The sequence below is a fragment of the Pocillopora verrucosa genome, chromosome 8, assembly GCF_036669915.1.
Source record: "Pocillopora verrucosa isolate sample1 chromosome 8, ASM3666991v2, whole genome shotgun sequence".
NCBI classification, from domain to species: domain Eukaryota; kingdom Metazoa; phylum Cnidaria; class Anthozoa; order Scleractinia; family Pocilloporidae; genus Pocillopora; species Pocillopora verrucosa.
Genome location: NC_089319.1, coordinates 19,954,004 through 19,965,803, shown reverse-complemented (window position 1 = coordinate 19,965,803; position 11,800 = coordinate 19,954,004). Strand labels below are relative to the sequence as shown.

The 11,800-nt window shown below is 37.8% G+C and overlaps 1 long non-coding RNA gene across 1 annotated transcript; it reads right to left on the bottom strand.

Moving 5' to 3' along the window:
* Positions 1 to 4,765: 4,765 nt before the first annotated feature.
* LOC136283103 (uncharacterized) lies at positions 4,766 to 7,776 on the bottom strand. Its single transcript, XR_010718551.1, has 4 exons — positions 7,587 to 7,776; positions 7,409 to 7,495; positions 6,015 to 6,578; positions 4,766 to 5,463 (listed from the first exon to the last, which is right to left on the bottom strand). It is a non-coding gene; the product is annotated as an uncharacterized lncRNA (long non-coding RNA).
* Positions 7,777 to 11,800: the final 4,024 nt, after the last annotated feature.

The following is an 11,800-nucleotide window of genomic DNA, read 5'->3' as shown; positions in this document are numbered from 1 at the left end:
TCCCATCATGAGTTGACGAGTTTCCCCTATCCTGAGTTTCTCTAGTGAGTAGCATACGAGCCTTATCAGTTTTTCACTCCAAAATATGTCTTCAAGGAAGACTTGAATGGTTTCTTCAAAAATCTATCTCGTCGAATTGATGGTGGTCTACGAATTTTGAGGCGAAATCTCGACGAGCAGAACTTAAGTGAGTAGACCCAATTTTGAATAACCTTCCTAGTTGGTGTCTGAAACTAATATATAGGCAGATTCTTGATAAATAGTTGCGTGAATGGATAGATATTTAATAGTGATTAGCATCTGAAAGGGCAACCACCTGTCAATACAGACATGGCTCGTATAGTTATTGTGTTATGAGTGTCATTGAACATGTGAATTAGTATTTCATGTGGGGTTTGGATGGAATTTCTTTGGAAGTCTCTCACAACCAAACAGATGCCAACTATAAATAATAACTCTTTACGCCGGATAACACTCGTCTGGCAAACTTCATAAAGAAATTACAATTAATCGCTGGTGTATATTCCTCATTTAAGGCCTACCTTTTGTATATGTAGTCGCATAGGCCCCTGGGCAATAATTTATGGTAATAGGACTGAGCTTCTGCTTCAAGGTTATGAGAGACTAGGAGACTCATAATTCATCATCATCATTATTGCGATCATTATGTTGTTGTCATCATGATTATCAGTCATAATAATCGTTATCTTAATTTGTTCCGATTGGGGAAATCATTGCTTTTTGTCTTTGATCAGTTTTATGATATCTTAATTAGACTGGCGATAAAGTTAACCGATGGCGTTGTACTTCAGTCCTTGGCGTAAATTTTTGTTTATGGTGTACTTGTCATGGAAGTCTCAACATTCTGCTTGACGAGCTTTGCTGAAGAAAAAAATTCTCACCAGGGATGCGTAAAATGATCCATAGGCTTGTCAAAGTAAAGCGAGAGGGCTCAATTAGCAAGAGAAAGAGAGGTGTTTGGCTTCGAACGTGAAATTAATTAAAGTTAACATAATTAAATTTACTTGTCTTATTTTTTTTCCTTTGCAGATTTAATTGAACGTTAACCGTGAAAAGTCGTGATAAAAAAGCAATGTGTGTTTTAATAAAAAAAGATAGTTTTCCTGTTGAGATGACCAACCAACCTTAACTTAATTGCCCCCGCAGGGTTTTTTGGCCCCAGAGGGCCAAAAAACTTGAGGAGGCACCTTAGGACTCCCCGCGTAATATAGAGGAAGACTTGAGAAGAGAGAATGTAGGTATTTTCGGTAGATCATAACCAGAAAAAATCTCGATTTGATCGCTTGCACGGCCGCAAGGTATCAACGTTTTTCCCGCAAATGGTCATGGGCGGCCAGCAAAAAGACACGCGCGCGAGGACTTTTGGGATCGGCGTCTTTGACACGAGCTTTGTCCTTGTCGAGATTTCGAGTTAAGCGTCCGCGTCGAGAAGCGTTTCCAAGTCCAACGGTAATTGTGTATAGCATCTTTCTAACAATTAAAGGTAGTTTTGAGTTTAAAAGGTGATCAGAATCCGTCAAAAGAGAAACGGTTGTGTGAAGTCTCGATCGAAGGCGGCGGAGGGTCCACAGCTCAGTCAGCTAACGTGAGAACTTAAAGCAAAGAACTTGCAGCATAATTAAAGTATAACCAGATATCAAATACATGAAAAAGTTGAGTTTCTAACTCGTTTGCTTTGATGTTGGATTATTCTCAGAGTTTTAGAGTTTCTTCGGTCGGAGTCCACGCGACCATCAAAGTGTGAAAGGCGCGGAGAGTGCTGTTTTGTTCTTAAAAGCTGTCTTGACTCATTTGTGTTATACAGAAGTTAATACAGAAATAATTTCACCTATGCTCAGAAGACGGTGTAAGTTTAGCATTTTGACCGAAAAACTCGGTTAACTCCGATTTGTCCGCCGCAAATCAAGCTTATTGCACAAAGCCGAAAGACTCGGCAATTTCTGGATTTGTCAGAGGCAAGTCTGTTATTGGGCGCGAAGGACTCGCAGCACAACTGAAAGTAAACAGTAGTCAAAGAAAGGAAATTACTGGTTGTAATTGTAAATTACAGCAAAAAAAAACATCCCAAGCACTTCGCAAAACTACATTTTGTACACTTGTAGTATTTTGAGATCCAAAATTACTAAAACCAAAGTATTGAGCCACAATTCCGTAACAACATAGCAGAAAAATTACACAACTGTAAACAACAAGCCCAACTAAAAAAAAAAAAACAAAAGAAAATGGTACTGTAGGGCGGGGGCAGCTCTAGTGAGAACTATAACTAGTTATATATCATAAGTGCACGTTCCGTTGACTGGTAATTTTTCCGTCGATGTTGTGTTTGCCTTGGTGGTGTCTATCCTCAAATGTCGCGATGTTTCAATTAAAAATAAATAACAAATTTAGGAATAAAATTACCAACGAGTAAAATACCTCTTCTCGTAACGTATTAAATTGAATTTACATTTCCAACTCTGCTCTCAACTTGCTTAAAAATCAACTTCAGACACGAGATGTAAAATGGGTCGTAGATTGTAAAAGAGATTTGTGAGTAAAGAACTTTTTTTTTGTTTTTTTTTTATTTTCTTGCAGCTTAATACATAAGTTTAGCTGTGTTCGCAGCGGCGCGCCAGGAAACCCCAAAAGGAAAAAAAATTTTAAGATTTTACTCCATAAATGATCTCTTTAAAGTACATTACTTCCTTAGCATTTAGCCAATTATGCGGTGCCGGCGGAGGGTGCAAAAAAACTCCGTTATATATTTCTTTACAGGCCAATATTATCGGAGAAATCCATAAGTGTTCTCATCGCGGTTAGGGCTCGCTGTTGTTTGCGGTGTTATTTTCCGAAGTGGACATACCATTACTAAATTTTTGTTAGCGTTTAAAAATCGGGAATACATGGTTTTGGTAAAAAACTTCATCTTTTTCAACTCTTAACGACTGTCGAGTTGTGTGTATCAATAGAGTGGGTCAGCAAATTTGCATTCTATGTTGCGCAAGGGGCAAGAGAAAATGGTTGACTCCCCGCGAGTGAATCTGACGCTCTAGGTCGGTGTCGATCCATTATTATCCTTTGTAAACAAAATTTCGATCATAGAGTTAAATTATAAAATTTCTTTGGCTTACATTGTGCACTTTAAAGTAAACTTGAGTTGTTAGTTCCACGCGAGGGTTTAACCTTGAAAAATGCAAGCAGTGAAGCTGACGTTAACGTGTGTCCCTATCTGGAAAACATTCGTATTATGACAAGAAGGGTCTGCTTTAAGGTTCTGGGTTACTCTCTCCATGCAATTTGGTCGCCGAAAAGTGCCAAAAAAGTAATTACTAAAAATTCAGCCGCAACACCTCGATCGTTCTGTGGGCGCTAAGTCAGTTCTTCTTTTACAGTTAATAATTGCTAGGCGGCAAAGTTTTCCCAAAATTGCCTTCGTCGCTTAGCAGTTAGGGAAATTTTGGGAAAACTTTGAAAATACAAGTGAAAATAATCCTTAAATCCAAAAAACGTTCATTTTCTTTTCACATAGATGTTTAGTAAATATATCAAGTACACCAAAGGTGCCATTCGTTTTTTCTTAAAAGTCCATTTTCACTTTGAAAAGGCTCTTCCAAATTCGAAACATTCGCCATTTTGAATGGCGCCATCTTTCCTGCGACGTCACGGGTGGAACCTCCAAAGTTTCGTTTAATAATCGCGTGAGACACGGAATCTTTTCCACAGCTGTTGTTTGCCGGTCTCGTCATGATTTTTTTACTTACAGTTTGCTACAATATACTCAGTTTTTTCATAATGGTAAAGCTTTGTGTCGTCCAGTTTTGTACTGATTCAAACAAAACGGCATACAACGCAAATATTTCCAAATGACGTAAATTTGAAGCCACAATTTGTGAAACTGGTTCAAATGAAAATAGCCGATTTCGTCGAGCCGTTCGAACATCCTGTTGTTTGTAGCAGTCATTTTTCTTCCTGGTGTTATACCGACAATTCAGGCCCTACCAGAAGCAAATTATTCGGAACTATAAACAGCTAGCTGTAGTACTGTATTATTAAATCAATGACAGAAACAACTCAAGCAAATCGATCTCAAAATGTAACAAAACAGATGAAACGGAAAACATTTAGCTTACTCGTTTCCGGTGTTTCCGGTGTCTCCAGCACCAAGAAATCGAGGCAAATTGACAAAAAACCTGGATACCTGGTTTCAGACCCTCGCTCCTCTACTTTTTGCCACGATTGCCCGATTTCCGAACAACAAACACTTTCACGAGTTGTCGGCATTTGTTGACAAGTTCCACACTCGCACCTTTGACAATTTTATATAAAACACCCTCGGAAGCTCAGTGGGTTTAAAAAATTTCTGTTGCATTCTTTTAGATTGTGCCCTTGCTTTATTGGATTTTCATATCAAATACAAATAAATCACACAGTAAATTAGATACCAGTCTGAGTTTCCGAGGAGGTCGCATCGCTGTCAACACTGTGTTCGTGCGGATCGCTTCGGTGAACCCTACATAGTAGTATTTACATAGTATGAGAAAAACATGTATTTTTGGGTTTACATGCCCTTTAATTGCCCAAGGGCACTTTCGATTGCTTGTTTATCACATAAAGGGCAAAAGTTTTGAAGGAACTGCATTCGCGCACGGTGTCCGCGCGATGAAGCCCTTTCAATACCACCAAAAATGTCAAAACTAACGTAACTAACCAATAGATTTAATGAACATTTTGTTCCCAAAATATAATTAACAACGTTACACGGCTTCATTTAGTTAAACTACAGTCAATAAATTGTTGCCGCAAACAGCCAAAACGCGCAATCAGCATCAAGTAATCATGCCCTCTTTGATTACCAAATGTGCCCTCATGATTAAGAAAAAATGCCCTCTGTTTCAGCCAATAAGCATTCAATAAATTTTTTCCGCATGTGATACTAGTGGTAACTCTGCTTTTCGTCAAAATGTAGGAAAGGAGTTCTTTTAAATTTGATCACGTAAGAAAAAAAATGAGCTTTCTAATACTCTTTAAAAGGAGCAAAGGTAAAACCGAGATTAAATGTTTGTTTAATTACATATCTTCTGAGAACTCTAATTGTGCACGTGGTGGTCAACAATTCCTTAAATAAGCTTAAGTGAAGTCAAAGGGATTATTTGATCCCGGCCCGTTTCGCACATTTAGAGTTTTTCTCTGCATTAAGACTTTCAAAGCTGAGAGGACTGAACCATCCTAAGACAAAATCACCAAATTGTCATTTCAGCAAAAATGATCTCGTTTGGGGTTGTCTAACAACCCAATTGGTAATATAACTACTGTATACCGATAGAAAGTGCGGAATACAGCTTTTCTATGGGTTTACCGGTGAAAAAAACGATATATTTTAGATCTATAAGAGAATTGGCACTATCTTAGTTATTTTAAAAATCTACTTTGTGTTCAAGCACGTTTCTTTAAGGTGTCTGGTGTCTGCAAAATAAAACAAAAGAATGAAAAGCATCAAGATAACATATGTTAAGACGATACTTTTGTTTTTGTAGTTAGAGCGCCTTCCTTTCCTACACGATAAGCTAAGGGGAATATTAAATTCCCTTTCTCCTTTTAGGAGATGGCCTGCAAGCCATGGAAAAAGCCTCCCTATAATTCTTACTACTAAACTATTTAAATATTTTACGTCTTAACCCTTAAACTCCCAAGATCTGACTGGCAATTCTCCCCTCTAGCTGCCACACATATCCTTGAGAATTTGGTGTTTGGTCAAGATAACAACCTCTACTTGATGAGTTGGAATATTCCTATTAGCTGTGTGCTGGATAATGTAAGGATATTAGAGGGAGAAGTTCCATGTTGAAATAGCTCAGTGCACTTCATTTAAAAATGGCTGAATTGGCACTTTGATCGAATAAATTTCTTTCTATGGTAAATCAACAGGGGTACAAACTTGTTTCTGAATCTGAACCCTCCTCCAGGGATTAGGAGAGGCAGTCAACTATCAAATGCGTTACTTTTTGTTTTCATACCATTGGATATGAGCTCTTATTGTTACGTTTTCCTCCATGACTTGCAACCTTCTTTTTACATCTCTGAAAAAATCAAAATAGGAAGATAAGTGGCAAATATAATATTTTTACTAATAATAGTTCTTTCCAGTACTGTAAACGTATTTTTACAGTTTTTTGTTGTTGCAGTTTGGTTTTTGAGGCAAGTGAGATTTAGACTAAAATACATTGCTGGAATTGCTTACTCAGACTTCTGGCTGGGCTGTGCACTATTCTGTATGAAATAAAAAAATGTTTTTTTTAAGTGGTTAATTATTCCAGAATCATGGCTTATAAAATAGTTTCAACAATCTCTTTCTATGTAATCTTTTAGCAGCGACGTCGTACTTCGAAATGATCCATAGTGCAAAAACCTTAAACTGACCTTATACATGGTGTTTACTTTCACAATATATCAAAATTGAAAATGGTGTATTAAGATGCAGAAAAGTCTTTTTGATTTTTTCGCATTTTTTATGGACATCACTTACCTGTAGCTCGGAAAGATCCTGTGGAATTCCATCTGTGTCTATTAATATGAAAACGCTGAAAAGAAATCAGTTTCATCATCGACATCGTTCGCGAAACTAGCTACAATTGAAAGAAGGAGGTCATTAACTTCACTTTTTTTCTCTTATAAGGAAACATCAATATTGTGTAGCTTAAGAGGGGGAAATGGCGGACAAAGTACAAACATTTTGGCCACTAGAGTGCAATAATAATAATAATAAACTTTATTTAACGAGGGTTACACGAAGCAGTAAATACACTGAAGAACCAGTGGCCCTCAATAACTAGTACAAATTAAAAAACTGTCGATATTACATCAAAGCATTAAGAGAGTGTCTCTGTAAGAGCGGTCCGGTCGATTTTGCTTGAGACACGGATTTCGCTCGTTTCTTGTGTGTTGTAAGACATTCATGTACCTATACTAAAACAACAATCAGTTTGATCGGATCTCTTTATTTTTCAGAGTTTTACGGAAATTAAATTTCACTCGAGCAAAGGCTTGCCGTGACACTTTTTAAGACTTTAATTTCATACAACTTTGGAGGACAATTTACAAAAAACTACGGAACTCAGTAAAAAACAAATACCACAGCCATGTATATTAACTTTATCTTATCTATCAAGGCGACGTTTGTAAACATCACGTTTCAATCAAGGAAACAGGAAGACTTGAATGACACCTTATCGGTTCGCCTAAATCACAGACGCCAAAACCGATCAGATTCAAGGTAAATTTTTGAAAAAGTGAGGCGCTCTAAACTGATCCAACTAACATAGCTAGGAAGTAGGTACCATAGAAAAGGTAACTACAGAAAAAAATTTTGCGGCCCGACCTTTACGAGAACTTTATAACTCCGTGAACTTACCTAACTTTCGGTAATCTACAAGTTTGGCCGCCATTTTGAGGGACTTGTCAACATGAAGCGTAACCGATATAAATCAAGCAGGTAGATCTAAAACCGTCAGAAATACACACGAAAGCAATTCAAATGAACTTTAATTTTAATTCAAGCGGCAAAATTTGAAACTGTTCGTTAAACTTACCATCCCCATGCGACCATTTCTTCCAACAATTCAAACACTACGACTAGTGTTCCAATTTCCCTCGTCGATTCAACCGTAAGTAATAACCTGTGCCACCCAAGCTTCGACTCGAATGTGAAGTACGAATCAAATAACATAACTGCTTCATCTTCGCGGCAATATCACGCTGGTATTTTGACATTCGGATCGACAAGCACGGTGATCAGGAATCGATCGGTATGTTTACCTCATAAACGTGACCGCTGACCAGTCGCTGAGTGAAAACAGTATAGCGCGGGGTGGGGTGGGTGGCGGGCTTATCGTCATAAGATATTCGAATACATACTGAAAAAGCTTTAGGACTATCAGTCTAAACAGTGAAGGCATGCTTCGTGCTACAGACAACTTTTATTTTATTCTCATAACTTTCTCCTTTAAATTAGAGCTGGTATTAATTAATAGAGTTATCAATATATTTTTAACCGGGGTACCCATATAACCTTTTTGCCTGTCATCTGTGGTGTAAAATAAAGTGTATTTTCCACCAGAACCTTTTATTTATGCCCCATTGCACGGAATGAACACTATACTTAGAATGTTTGTACTAAGTAATTTTTGCTGTTCCCAGGAATGTGTGCAAAATGATAGAGATTTGGTTCATTCCACTGACACGTTCTTTTAAGTTATGGCGCGTGCAAGTTTTTCCTATCAAAAGTCGCGCGTGCAACACACCGGAATTGAAAATTCGTCGTAAAATCGCACGAACCTTAGAAGGAGTGTAGGCAACTCTGACTTCTGGCGAGATGAAGTGGATGGTTCAAAGGGCCCCCTGAGATTTTTTTCAGGACTATTAGTGAGATTTATTTATAACTATGATAATCGTCCTCAATAGCGGACGATGCTTTTTACCCATTGTTGTCATCATTATCGTTATCACGCCGGAAGAAGTATAAAGCCGGCATGTCGCCTTACCTAACTGAAAATTGTTCTCTCTTTTGCTCCCCTTGGATCCTGGAACTGTTACTATTAGGACGATCAAAAAGAAAGCCTTTATAATTATTGAAACTTTTGATTAACAGAATGTAAGAAAAAATCGGTGGGGAGAGTTATTCGCGTATCTTATAACCTAAACGATAGTTTTCAATAAAACAAATACCCCTTAATTCAATTTACCTTAGTTGTCTCGTGTTTAAAAGTGGCGTTTCTGGGGACCGTAGATTCTTCTCTGATTCTTCTTGTCTCAGCCAAGACTCACTATCATCAACTTTTTTCTTGTGCCTCTTATGGCATGGGACACAGAGAGCTGAGGTAAGCGATTGAAAATTTCTCAGTTAAGTAAAGCCCAGTAGCATCCATCAGGAATTGAAAACCGTGATGCACTGTTTACTTTTATTATTCTTAATCAAATAAGGGGTGTTTTAGTCTGCAAATTTAATCATACTGGTTAATGAGAATCATACAAACTGAGGAAAACTGACCGCAAATAATTGTGAACCGTACGCATGAATAAGTGTGTTGCGTTGTCAGGTGATTTAACCTTCTACAAAAACATTATTGATTATCAACCAAGCAACACTGTACATATTTCCATCTGCAATTAAAAGCACTTACTCATAGATCTATGTTTTTTCAACGTGATGTGTACTTAAGTACCCTTCATCTAATAAAGAATTTCTTCTCTTTTCAAGCAAATATGTCACGTGACAAAAATATATAACAGAAACTGTTACTGAAGACTACCTGATTCAACTGGAATAATAACTCCAAACAGCTTTTGAATGTCCTGAGACATATGCTAGTTAATTACATCTCTGCCTTGGATACGCTTCCTGACACCATCATGATCAGGATACTGACATGTTACCTTTGCACTTATCCAAAACTTCCCCGAAGAGTGGCGATACCTATAGCAAATCCACATTATTTTTGTTTATCCTCCTGAGCGAGGTGAAATAGGCCAATCCTTGCCAAGATTAGCTCATTTTCACTTAAGACCTCTTTAGACAGGTGGCAGCTTATCAAATGATGTTTTACTTCGTCATTGCATTCAGACAGTCGTACCAAACCACTTAAGCCACGCGATCAACCAAAGTTTTTTCCACCTTTGCTATTCAAAAAGCAGTCCTGAGACATAATGAACGTCTCGCTAGCGAAAGACTTCTTCCTGTACTTGTAATTGTTTCCAACACGATACAAGTTTGGGAGATCTAAAGGAACTCACTATAACTTTGTATACTCGATACGATTTCAATTTCCGCGTCAAAGGAGAAGCCTACTGTGGTCAGTGGTTACGCTCTTGAAGTAAAGAATGGGTTTGTGACTTTCTTACTCAATTGAAAGACTCGCGTTACTCTTATGAAATGGTTGAACGGAATACAGACTTCGAGCAGTCTCTTATTTTTCTTAAAGATAGTGAGGTCACGCGTATCCTGTGAAGATGGAGAAGCCGCGAGACGCGAGACTCTTGTCTCGCGTCTTTGCCGCTCCACGCTCTCAGAGTTGGGCGAAGACAAGACACGTTATTTCTGGTGCGATACAAGAGGTTCAATGGTTATCACGATTATCTAAAGACATTTATTTACGCGGTAAAGATTTGTTTGTAAATCTATGAATTGATGCTAGTCCTATTTGGAACGAAATGTATTTGAAAGAAAAAAAGAATACTAAGTAAAACAAAAGTTGTCTGGAACACGAAGCATGCCTTCACATTAAGACTGACAGTTCTAATGTTTATCATGATACTTTAATGCATATGTTCGAATGTTCCCAAAAATCTTCTGATAATCTGCCCGCACCCACCCCTCACCCCGCCCTCACTACTGAACCGTACTGTTTTCACTCAGCGGCTGGTGAGCGAGCACGTTTATGAAGTAAACATGGCGATCGCTACCTGATCACCGTTCTTGTCGATCCGAATGTCAAAATACCAGCGTGATATTGCCGCGAAGATGAAGCAGTTATGTTATTTGATTCGTACTTCACATTCGAGTCGAAGCTTGGGTGGCACAGGTTATTTCTTACGGTTGAATCGACGAGGGAAATTGGAACACTAGTCGTAGTGTTTGAATTGTTGGAAGAAATGGTCGCATGGGGATGGTAAGTTTAACGAACAGTTTCAAATTTTGCCGCTTGAATTAAAATTAAAGTTCATTTGAATTGCTTTCGTATGTATTTTAGATCTACCTGCTTGATTTATATCGGTTACGCTTCATGTTGACAAGTCCCTCAAAATGGCGGCCAAACTTGTAGATTACCGAAAGTTAGGAAAGTTCACGGAGTTATAAAGTTCTCGTAAAGGTCGGGCCGCAAAATTTTTTTCTGTAGTTACCTTTTCTATGACAACTACTTCCTAGTTATGTTAGTTGGATCAGTTTAGAGCGCCTCACTTTTTCAAAAATTTACCTTGAATCTGATCGGTTTTGGCGTCTGTGATTTAGGTGAACCGATAAGGTGTCATTCAAGTCTTCCTGTTTCCTTGATTGAAACGTGATGTTTACGAAAGTCGCCTCGATAGATAAGATAAAGTTAATATACATGGCTGTGGTATTTGGTTTTTACTGAGTTCCGTAGTTTTTTGTTAATTGTCCTCCAAAGTTGTATGAAATTAAAGTCTTAAAAGTGTCACGGCAAGCCTTTGCTCGAGTGAAATTTAATTTCCGTAAAACTCTGAAAAATGAAGAGATCCGGTCAAACTGATTGTTGTTTTAGTATAGGTACACGAATGTCTTACAACACACAAGAAACGAGCGAAATCCGTGTCTCAAGCAAAATCGACCGGACCGCTCTTACAGAGACACTCTCTTAAAGACTAACTATATAAGGAGTTATTTAAATACAACTATAATATAAAACTTAAAATTTGAACTATCTAGTGTATTAAAACAAAACAAAAATAAGGCCAGTTAAAAAATATAAAATTTAAAATTACATGACAAAATAATCTTGGTCTTTATAACTACTTACAAAATGTTCTAACATGGATTTCTTGAAGCCTATAAGATTCTGTTTGTTTCTGATCTCGCTGAAGATCCTATTCCAAAGGCAGATAGTCGATACTGTGAAGGACCTCCCTCCTTCTGACTCCCGTTTGAATTGGAGGCAAACATGGTGTCCATGTCTCACCTGTTCTCTCATTAACATCTGCATTTCTTATTAACATCTGAGTTATGTAGGATGGGCAATCTCAGAAATCCGTTTATATACCAAAATTGACTTATTTATTATTTCCGCGTCAT